The sequence below is a fragment of the Pavona decussata genome, unplaced genomic scaffold (genome assembly GCF_977016875.1).
Source record: "Pavona decussata unplaced genomic scaffold, jaPavDecu1.1 SCAFFOLD_34, whole genome shotgun sequence".
NCBI lineage: Eukaryota > Metazoa > Cnidaria > Anthozoa > Scleractinia > Agariciidae > Pavona > Pavona decussata.
In genome coordinates, this window is record NW_028145457.1 from 1,259,030 (window position 1) to 1,271,160 (window position 12,131).

General features: G+C 33.2%; 1 protein-coding gene across 1 annotated transcript in view; it reads left to right on the forward strand.

The window, feature by feature from the left end:
- Positions 1-12,131, forward strand: part of LOC146484379 (RAD50-interacting protein 1-like) — a 33,587-nt gene that overhangs the window by 14,815 nt on the left and 6,641 nt on the right. The window lies entirely within an intron of this gene.

The window sequence follows — 12,131 nt, forward strand, 5'->3', positions numbered from 1 at the left end:
TTGAATAAAAGAATGCAAAGAACGCCGACGCGTTTTTTGCTTAAGGTTTTTCTTCAAAATGAAGCAGAAATTTGCGAAAAAAAATACAGGGCAATGTTTTTCTAATAAATCAAAGACCACATGCAAAAATTCAGCTCATTTGGATGACATTTAAAAAATGGCCAAAATCGTCACTTACGATAGTTTTGCATAAAACCCTTCAATTTGTTTTTTTAGTTCAGCCTCTCTTTCATTCAGTTCATCAATGGTTTTTGTCGTGTTGAGCCTTTCTTCAAGAGTGTTTCTTTCTTTTTGTTTTTTTGCAAGATCAGATTTGAGTTTGTCAACCTTTGCTTGTTCTTTTTCTTTCGCTTTCACTTGTTTCTGCAAATCCACATTTTCTTTTTTTACATTTTCAAAATCTTTTTGCAAATTCTTTTTCATTTGCTTCAGTCTTTGCAATTCTGTTTGATTTTCAAGACTCGAACCATGTTCTTCTTCCAGTGCATCAATTTTTGCTTGCGTTTTTTCGAGTTTGTTTCTATAATCTCTGATTTCTTGAGCATTTTTTTGGAGTTCTTCAGCATTCTTTTCTGCTTTTTTCAATTGTTTTTCTGCTTCTCTCAGTCTCTGCCGGTTTTCTCTTATTTCAGAATTATCTTTAGCGATCAAAGATTCAGCATCAGTTCCCAAAGCAGATAATATTTCTTTTGGCAATTGTGGGTTTAATCTTTCTTTTCCTGTTGTTTGCTCTTTGGTCATTAATGGGTAGAATTTTTTCCCACTTTTTTTCATCCTGACTTCTATCTTATCTTTGAAAAACGAAGCTTCGAGTTTATCATCTTCTGCATTTGGGTATAATATACTGAGATCATCCCATGCAGCTTTTGTGAGGGATTGCGCTTCTCCCCACGTTTGTCGACCTTGAGTTTCACCTTCAATGAAAGATGTTTCTGCAGTTTTTGGTCTTGCTCCTTCTTTTCCATAATCTCTGTTCATTGTTGTCTTTGGAGTACTTTCACTGGGATTGTTTATTTCTTGATCAGAATCTTCATCATCATCATCATCTTTATCTTCATTTTTATCTTCTTCATCAGGATCAAGATCTTCTAAAGGAATGTATTCTGCCATTTTAAAAATAATATATTAAAATGGAAGTCAGTGAAAAAATCAATCCGAATTTTGAGAAAAAAACATCAAACGCTCTCAAGGCAGACAGAACTGTTCACAGAGTCACATTCAACCCAAACAAAGCTTCCCCAGGTGAAACACTCAGGATTCCAGTCCCAAAGCTTCACGAGGGAACAGTCTTGGTTCCAGATTCACTCGCGTTGATTTTTGATTTGGATGTGAGTGGTCATGCAAACAATTTTCTGGTGAACAATGTTTCAAGAGCATTGGTTTCCAGATTGAAAATCAAGTTTGCTGGAGAAATTCTCGTTGACACAGACGGTTGGGATCTTTTCAAGCTATGGGAAGATCTTTTTTTGACAAAACACGACCGAGAAAACATGTTGAGCGAGGGAATTCAATCTGAGGCTCTCTCAAAAATCAGATCCAATGCTGGAGACAAACCAACTTCTTCAGTCGTGAAGGAAAACAAGCTCAATGATATCTTCAAAAGCAAATACAGAATCAGACTTGATCACGAAATTTTGAAAGATCATGGAGTTTTTTATCCAAGAGCCTTGTCTGATGAACTGGTTTTTGAATTGACCCTTGCTCCTGCAAGCGGTGTTGTGAAGGGATCAGATGCAACAAAACTTGTATATGAATTGACAAACATTCAGCTTGAATATGAGGTTATTCAAAGCAAAAAGCTTTCAGATGAAGTCAATTCAAATCTTCTCAACGGAGATCGTTTCATGTTTGAGCATGTCACTCATCACAAAACAATCACAATTGCAAAGGGAACAGACTCAATCATCAACGAATCAATCAATGTTCCGAGAAGATCAATGAAGGGAATCCTCCTCCTTTTCTTCGAACCTTACACTGCAGGTGCAAGAGATTCAGAAAAAACATTCAATCCTGACATCACAGAGGTGAAAGTTGACGTGAATGGAGTTCCAAACAAGATTTTCAGTCAAGGAATGAAAACGAGAGACATGTTTAACGAAGTTTTCAGAAGATTTGGAAAGGAAAACTCCTCAATGAACGCAACTGAATTCTTTGCTGGAGACAAGTTTGGATTGTTCATCGATCTCAGGAGCATGAAAGACAATGATCTTCATGGAAGTGGAATGAGATTGGTGAACACAAAAGACGGAGTTTATTTGTCAATCAAAAGAAAAGCAAGTGGTTCAGGAAATGTCAAATGTCACATCTTCATCTTGGCTGATGCACAATTCAGCATTTTAAACAAAGAGCTTGAGAGTGTAGCATATTAATTTCTTTTTGATCAATCAAAAAGAAATTTTCAAACCGGAGGCAATTCAGTTCCAGGAGGAACAATCATTAACTCTTCTCTGACGAATCCTCTTTTTGGACCATCTTTCAAATAATAAAGAACCGGTTCTTTTTCATTCACAATTGCTCTGTCAATTGAAAAAACTTTCAGAGACCAATTCGGATCAGTTGCTCTTCTTTGACCTCCTTCAAGTTCACCAGGAGCAAAAAGAAACCTCACGTTGACTGAAGAATCGAGTCTCTTTTCATTTTTTCCAACAGGTCTTGAATAATTTGGTTTCTTTGAATCAACCACCTTTTTTTTGATTGCGTCAATTGGTTTCTTTCCTGTAAGTCGAGTTGTTTCATTGTTCAATGCTTTCACAACTTCTGGAAGTCTTTTCACCCATTCCGTGGATCTTTCACCTGATTTTAAGTTCATTTCTTGGGAATATTGAAAACTGAAAAGTCTTTCACCCAAAGTTCGATTGAATCTCTCAACAATTCCTTGATCACGGTGAACATTTGGATTTCCTCTTCTGATTCTTGTTTCATGTTTTGACATTTCCTTTGTGACATCACCCATAAATTCTCTTCCTGGATCAACTTGAAGAATTTTTGGCCATTTCAAAGGTCCTTTGTAAATTTTCTGAAAAGCCTTTGAAACTTCAGATGAATCTTTTGAAGTGAGAGGTTCAGCGGCTTTGAATCTGCTTGCAACATCAACAACAGTCAAGGCATATTTGAAAATCTTTCTCCCTCTTGGGAGTTTGTCATGCGGAAGAAAGAGAAGATCAGCTTGATGAACTGCATTGGGAAGTTCAACATCAAATGTTGGTCTTTGGATGTTTTTTGGAACAGGCAGGTAGATTTGCCAGATTGCTTGTTTCATCAACCAAAGTTTTGCTTCATCTTCTGGAACATTGGCTTCTTGAGAAAGTTTTTTCGCTGCTTGAAGACCTTTCCAATATCCTTTTGGGGAATAATAAATTTTTGACAATTTTTTGTTTGACATTTTTAAAGGAAATGACTTGCTGCAAATCCAATAGCCAAAGCTGATGTTCCAACAAAGATCAACTCTCCCTGTTTTTGAGATTCGCTTGGTTGGTAAAAGTCTGAAAATTGGGGTTCCTTGAGATGCTCAATTTTTTGTTGATGAACCTTGTTATAAAGTTTTAAAGCAAAGTCAGTGTTTGTGAAATTTTGTTTTGCTTCATCTTTTATTCTGTCATTTGTTTGGATCCAATCATTCAATTTTGCACGATTTTCTTCGTATTTTTCGAGTTCTTTTTGATATTTTTCAACTGCCAGGTTGTGTCTCTTTTTTTCCTCAAGTGAGGCTGATTCTGAATCTCCAGAAATAAATTTTGCGAGATATGATCCACCAACAAAGGCGGTTGCATTGATTATTGCTCCTCCAATCATGATTGCGATGCTTGCCATTTTAACTTGGCAATATTTTTTGTTTTTCAAGATAATCTTTTGTTGCCAAAGAGGCAGCAATGATGACAGTGAATTTCACATAGTTCATGAGATTTGAGGAAGGATCAGAAGTCATTGGTTCCTTGATGACTTTCTTTGCAAGCCAACCAAATCCTGCAGCCAATCCAGTGATTGTTGCAGCATCAGTCATTGTTTTCACGAGTTTATTGTCTGACATTTTATTTGAAAAAACAAATTAATCCATTTGTTTTAATTTTGGAATTTTTTTTGTTGCAGCTTGCTGCGTTCCACTATGTGGGACTTGAGTAACGTTTTGCCTTTCAACTTCAACCATATGATCAATCAATTCTTTTTGTGCTTTTTTTGTTTCCACTTTGTTTTTTTTGAAAAGACTTTTCAATTCTTCCCTTTTGTAATACAATCCAACAACTGAAACCGCAATGCTGGCAACAGAAAGCACTTGAGTGAGTGAAAATGAACTGCTTTGTTCGTTTTTCAAGTCTTCACTTGATGGAGGGTTTTCTTTTTGCGTTTCGATTTTAGTGTCGGCTTTTGCTTTTTTCTTTGCTTCTCTTGCTTTTTTGTTGTGTTCAGCAAGTTTTTTTCCAGCTGCAATTCTTCCTGGATTTTTTGGAACTGTTTGTTTCACTGTTGTTGTGATTTGTTCAGAATCAGGTTCTTTTTTTTCAAGTTCTTTTTCAGAACTTGTTTCAGGTTCTTTAACTTCTTGAGTCTCCATTTTAAATGATTTTTCAATTTTTTGTTATTTCATTTAAAATGGAAAAATTAAACAAAGAAGAACTTGAAGTGCTTTTGGAATATTTCAAAAATGAATCAGAAGAAAACAGACAAAAACATCAGCAATATCTTGAAAAAGACAATCTTCAAGAAAATCATGAGTCAACATTTCATTTCTTTCGAAACCAAACGGGAGAAACAAAGACAAGACTCATGCAAGTTTTTAATGACAGACTCAAACACGAGATGAGGTTGAAAGAGGGTATCTTGAAGGATGTTGAAAAAATTGTTGAAAATGAGAGAAAAACACCTTTCTTTCACAAGGTTCTTGGTTATTCTGTTTCTCTTTTTCTTTTGTTGAGATCAATGCAAATAATAATGAAAAATTAATTTTTTTTTTCATTTTTTTTATTTTTTTTATTTTTATATAAAATATGACTCTTGAACCTGAAAAATTCAAATTGATACCATCAAGTTACAAAGGCAACAATTTCGAAAAAATTCAATACGATGGCAAAGATCTTCTCCAAAAACTTAGGGGTGATTTTGTCATCACAAAATATGGTCAAAGACTGCAACTTGTTCTTAAACCTGACAATTACGAGATTTTTGATCGGATCCATCGTTTGGCAGGAAAAGAAAATGTTACTTGTTTTGGTGGTATCGGCATTTCTATGAACAAAAATACTCCATTTTTTGATGAGTTCAACAAAAGAATGGATCAAAGCAAATGTTTCAATGAAAACAGAGAAATCAAAATGCGTGGTTGTGTTCTGGCGTGTTTTTCATCATTTTCAAAGAACGGTGTGCTTCTCAACCTTTATGCAAAGCAAGTCAAAGTAAATGAATTTTTGAAGAATGATTTGACGAATGAAGAGATTGAGTCATTTTTTGATCTTGAAGATTAATTTCATTTGGTTTCCAAATGAAATTTTTTTGAAAAACTCAAATAAAAAACAATTTTTTTTCCAAAAATTCTTTTATCATTTCAATTCCATCCAAATAATCTTTTCTAATATAATCACCCAATGAATCTTTGATTATTTCAATTTCTTCAATTTCAATCAATTCTTTTGCTGCAATATTTTCGTTATACCCATCTGGAGGCGGGGAATCTTCATCAAAATCTTGATAATCATTATGAACTTCATCAAATTTCAAAATTCTTTCTTCAATTTTTTTTTCCTTCGATTTTTTTTCTTGAACTTTTTTTTGAATTGATTTTTCGTTTTCTATTATCCATTCAAGAATTTCAATTGACTCATTTAAAAATTCTCTGATTTCATCAGGATCTTGATAATTTTTTTCATAATTTGGTTCTAAAATTTCTTCAATTTCATAAAACAAATCATCATATTGTCCATTTGTTGCTGAATTAATAAATCTATAATATTTTTCTGAAATTTCATAAGTTTTATCAAGGATTTTTTCAATTTCCAAACATAAATTTTCATAAACACTGAATTGATCGAAAATTTCTTGTTTTTTTGCATTTCTTATTTCCCAATGACACATTAGTTTTTTATGGAAAAAATTCTCGTTGAAATTGTTTTTTGCGAGAACTCGGGCTGATAATGATTGAAGACTTTCCATTTTATTTAAAAATAAAAAAAAAATTTTTTGAATTTTTTTTGAATTTTTCAATTTATTTAACAGGTTCTTATCAAGTTCTTCTTCAATTTCTTTCACAGGTTCTTTCATAGGTTCTTATCAAGTTCTTCTTCAATTTCTTTAACAGGTTCTTTCATAGGTTCGTCAAGTTTCAAACTGTTTGCTGCCAAAAGACTTGCACTCGCAGCAGCCATGTACTTTCCGTATTTCAAATAAAGACTTCCAGCAATCAAATTGAGTTCTCTGTTGACAATGAAATCATTTTTCAATCCCCTCAAAAACTTTTCTTGGTCAAGAGGAAGGAAAAAACAAAGTGCTTTTGCACTTGCTTGCAAAAATGTTTCAACAATAGCTCCGCAAGTTTTTGAAGACAAAGAAGCTTCGTATCTCTTGAAATATTTTTCCACATCTTTCTTGGAAAGTCTTTTGATTTGATCTTGTGTGAGTTCAACTCCAATCATTTCCTTGCATTGGCCACTTGCTGCCAAAATGGCAAGATTTTCTCTGTGATCTGTTTCAATTGGTTGAGGTTCAGTTTCAAGAAGCGACATGACTTCTTTCAGTGATTCTTGTTCTTGGATTTCCATTTTAAATCAAATGAAAATTTTTTCAGTTCAAAGAAATTTCAAAAGGATGCCTGAGGGAGAAATCAAGATGAGAAAACTTGACTTCTTTCAACTCTTTCATATATTTTTCCTTTTCATCTTTTGTCAAATCTCCTGCGAATTCTTCGAAGACTGTTTTCATGTCTTTTGCTGATGGAGTGAAAAAAAGAATCAAAGAAGCAATGTTTTCTCTGAAAGGTTTTGCTATGCTTGACATTTGTTGAGTGAGAACCCAAACGCTGATTCCTGAATGTCTTGCAGAAAAAGCAAGTTTCACAAGTTCATTTGTCCTTTTTTTCACATCTTTTGATGAGGCGCAATCATCGAGAATGATCAATGTGTTTGTTCCTTCAAAGGCAAAAGAGATTATTTTTAGCCAGTCATTGATGTGATGGTGTTCTGGGATGATAATGAAAAAATCTTTGTCATTCTCAGCAAAATTATCCCAGGTTTTGTTGTTGACGAATGTTGGACAAAGGAGGAAAATGAAATCAAATTTTTGATTGAATTTTGTTTTGAGAAGATTCACAAGAAAAGTTGTTTTTCCTGAATTTGTTGGTCCAACAATTAAAGCATTGAATGGAATGTTTTCTGGATTCATTTTGTTATTTTATAATGTCCTTTTGCAAACGTGTGGATTCCATCTTCTCTTATGACTCTCTTGTCATCATTTGCAGAAAGAGCAATCTTGTTAACTGTTTCTGTGAAAATTTCGTGTTTGTATGATCTGATGATATTCATTGATCTCATTTGTTTTTTTCCTGAAATGAGACAATCTTTGTAATCTTGATGCGTGATTGTTTTTTTGATGACTGATTTTTTGATTCCTTTGCATTTTTTTTCTTCTTTTTTGTCTTCATACATTCTGACTGAATAAAGTTTTGACCTGAGTCCAACAAACTCTTCAATGATTTTTCCTCCAGCTTCATCTTTCATCATTCCAATGACTTTTTTGTTTATTCCAGTTGGAATGTTTGAAGGATGTATTTTTGGGAAATTTGATGTGTCAAACTTTTCTTTAACATCAGCAGAAATATCCTGAAAAAAGTCATCTGTTTCCATTTCATAACAAAGAGAATCAGTGTCTGTGAAAAGGAGTTTTGCTTTTTCTTGATATTTCGGTTTGATGTAATCATAATGAAAGTCAAAGATGAGAGTTTTTGAAATGTCAAGAATCGACATTCCACAATAAATTGGTTTGTCAAAAAGAAGTTTCACTCTTTTCATGTGAATTGCAATCAAATTTTCATCAAATATTGTGCAACTTTCAAAGTTTGGTTTTGCAGCGAATCGCGATGCTGAAAATCTGTTGTTAACCAATTTGATGTCCACCCTTTTCCTGATGTTTTCCATGGTTTTTCCGAAAACAGAATTGTTCATGAGTTTGAAAAAATCTTTTTCGAAATCATTCTTTCCGTTTGCTCTTAGTTTTGTGTTGAGTTCAATGTAAGGTTTCAACCAGGCTTCCTCTTTGAATTTGATGATTCTGTGAATCTTTTTCAGTTTGAGTCCCATTTGGAGATATTGCTTCAGATTTCTGTGATGAATCACATATTTTTCTTTTTTGTTGAGAGTTGGAATGAGTTTTTCAACATTGTTGACAATGATTCTTTCAGGAGCAAGTGGGAGATCATTGTGGAGATCGTGAAGTTCTTTTGGGTAATCAAGGTCAACTTCAAGAATGCAAGGAAAATTTCTCCAGTCATTGAATTCTTTTTCGTCAACCCATTCAAATCCACCTACAGGAAGAGGTTCACACATTGCCCAACCATAAAGATTGTTTGCATCAAGATAAGGGATAAATGTTGAAGGTTTTTCTGGGTTGAAATCTTTCATATACTTATTGTTGGCTTTTCCAAATCTGTTTGAAATCATTGAAACACCACCTCTGGTGCCTTTTTCAATCATTTGAAGCATGTCAATGTCTGTGAGGAGTTCAAGTTTCACTTCAGTTTTCTTCAAAGATGCATCCCATGCAAGTCCAGGAGAAGTGAAATACCATGCTGGATCAAGTTCATAGTTTTCAAGGCAAACGTTTCTGAATTCCTCAAAAACATCAGCAAGGAGAAGGACATCTGTTTTGAGATAAATATCGTGATAAACTCCCATGTTTTTGCATTTGAAAGTTTTCCAAACTTTTTGAGCATGCTCAAAGTCTTGTTGTGTGATGTGTTCATCGTTGAGTTTTGAATAAAATTTTTCTTTTGGGGGAAGATTTGTTTCTTGAAATTTGTTGATGTTGTCCATGAAGTCATAAGGATAAACTCCTTTTTTTGAAAGAAGATCAAGTTTTTCTCCCAGTTCTTTTTTTTCTTCTTCAGAAAGTTTTTCTTCTTCCAGGGTTTTTCCTCTTTCTTTCAATTTTTCTCTCAAAAGACTTTTTTTTGTTTCAATCTTTTTGTCTCTTTCCAGATTCTTGACCAATGCATCAAGAGAAGATGCCATGAATTTGAAAGAATCAATGAATCTGATGTCATGTCGGATCAAATGTTCTTTTCCTTCTTTGTCAATCCAGCTTCCCACAATAATTTTTTTTGTGAATGAAATGTATTTTTCCTCGTTGTTTGGAATACATCTGATGTCTCCTTCAGTTTTTCCGAGATTCTTGACGAAAAGATGAGCGTCATAATTTTGAAGATTGTGAAAAATCACTGGAGTAAACCATGGCTTTCTGTATTTTAGATTGCATGAGTTGTGAGCTGCTCCTCGGAATTTCCCAATGAAGTGACAGTGATCTCTGACTTTTTTTTCGTCTTCTTCAAATTCTTCTTGGCAAATCCAACATTTTGTTGATTCGTTGAAATCTTTCCAGTCATTTTGTGTCATAATCAAGGGTTTTGATGGAATATTTTGAATCCTTGTGATATCATCTTCAATCATTTCAACAAAGATTTGAGAAATGTCTGCATTTTCACTTTTCATTCGATATGTCACAGTTTTTGAAAGATTTTCGTTAAAAGAGCATTTGATGTGATAACAAAACCCACAAGGTTTGTGTTTTTGAAACTGGTTGGTGAAACAATTTTTTGGATTTGGTTCACATCCGCTGATTGATTCAACAAGACTCTCGAAATCAGCATAAATGACAAATGGCATTTTTTGTGAGCGAATGTGATTTTCGAATTGGATAAAAGTTCCCTCTTCTGGCATTTCGATGAATTCATTGCTTTGACAAATCTCTTTGTGAATTTCAAGTTTTTCATTTGTTTGAAAAGCATTCAAGCATCTTAAACAAATATGAATTGATCCATTGTGTTTTGTGATTTGACTTGACAACAGTTTGCTCATGTCTTTGATGAGACAATAATGCTTTTTTTCACAATCTGCAATCAAAAGAAGATTGATTTGGTGTTGCCTTTCTGGAGCTTTGAATATTTTAAGAGGATAAACAACTTCTTGAAATCCAAAAACATTGATTGAAATGTTTTGATTTGATTTTTCAAAATGTGTTATTTGTTTCACATCAATTGGAAATTTCAGTCCATTCCAATTGAGTCTTTTTGAATTTTCCCTGAGATTTTTGTCAATTCTTTCAGGATGTTTATCTGCAGGAAAAAGTGCTCTGGTGACACACCATTTGAAGCATTCATTATCATCATTTTTCATGTTGATAATTGCTTTTTTGTTTGCTAGAATTTTTGGCAGTGGGATGTATGATCTCCCTCTGAGTGGGATGTATTGTGTCATTTGAACGTCAAGTGACAGAACTCTTTCAAGAACCCAGTTTGATCCTCTGTTAGTGAAATTTTGAAATCTTTCTTTGATTGTTTCAATCATAGAGTCAATGATTTCTGATTCATTCGTCCCTTCATGATTTTCAATTGTTTGAGAATGAAAATATGGATAAGCAGTTATAATATTTCCGTTGGTCAAATCAGTTCTTGTCATATAGCAATTGAGAATGAGTCTAATTCTTGTTTGTCGATTTTCTCTCATCAATCGCAAAACATCTGGTTTGACAAATTGCATAAATTCACTTTCATCAAAATTTCCTTCTGATTCAATTCGAAATTGTCTTGCAAAACCACTCAATGCAGTTGCTGTTTCTGTGATTTTTGCTCTTATTCTATTGATTTCTTTCAATTTTGAGATTTTTTTGTCTTTCTCGATTTCTTCGGGTGTTGATATTTTGATTTTTGGAAGAGAAGGGCTTGTTGGTTTTCTCAAACCAAGCATTTCCTCAAGTTCTCTGATTTCTTGGCGATTTTTTTCTTCAACTTTTCTTCTTTGAATTTGATCTTGATTTTTTTTCACTGCCCTTGTTGGTTGGATAATTTGTGAATTTATTTCTGGAACTGGTTCATCAAAAATGGGTGAGAGGTTTCGAGCTCTTTCACGTTCTCGTTCAAGAGCTTGATTTATCGCATCAACGAGTTCTGCTTTTCTCAATCGACTGAATCTTCTCAGTCCAAGCCTTTTTGCTTCAGCTTTTAATTCTGGAACTTTCAATCTGTCCATTTTATATTTTTTTTTTTTAAATTTTTTTTTAAAATTTTTTTTGAATTTTTTTTATTTTTTTAAATTTTTTTTAAAAATATATAAAATGGAAAAAGAACAAATTGAATTAAAAATTTTAGTGAGTGGAAAAGATATTTTTGAAATTTTTTTCAATGGTTCATCATTGGATTATTTGAACCAAATTATTTCAAAAAGTGATGAAATCAAAGTTTATCCAACTCATGCAAGTCTTTTGAAAATGGCAAATAAAAAAAAAATTCAGAACAAAATGGCATACACAAACGATGAACTCAGAAAAGCTTTTGGTTTTCCTTCAAAACAAAAAAAAATTGAGAAAATTTGTTTTTGAGTCACCAAATGAAAGACTTGAATTTGACACAAGAAAACAAGCATTGGAAAAACTTCAAATATCAGCAAACCGAATTGCTGATGCTGTGAAAAATGGAAAAATTGAGATTGGAAATGTTAAGTATGATTTCAAAAGAGAATAATTTCCAGAGAATTTCTGTGGAAATCAAAATTTCATTTAATTTTTTATCCCATAATTTTCCCGAGATTTTTTTCCCAATAATTTGTTGGTTCTCTTTGAATTTCTTTTTCAATTTGTTCAATCCATTTTTCCCAATATTGTTTGTCTTTTTCAGGATTGTTTTCTCTCCAGCTTTCTGCTAGTTCTTTCTCTTGTTGAATTTTTTCGTTTTCAATGTGCGCCATCCATTGAAGCCAATATTCTCTCGCTTTCTCAGGGTTGTTTTTTCTCCAACGACGTGAACATTCTCTTGCTTTTTCTCGTTGTTCTTCATTGTCTCGATAGTTATTAGTGTAATCTGTTGTTCTTTTTTTAGCTTCTGAGTGGATTATTTTTGAAGGATCTTGATCATTCTGTGAGAGAATTTCAATCTTCTCTTG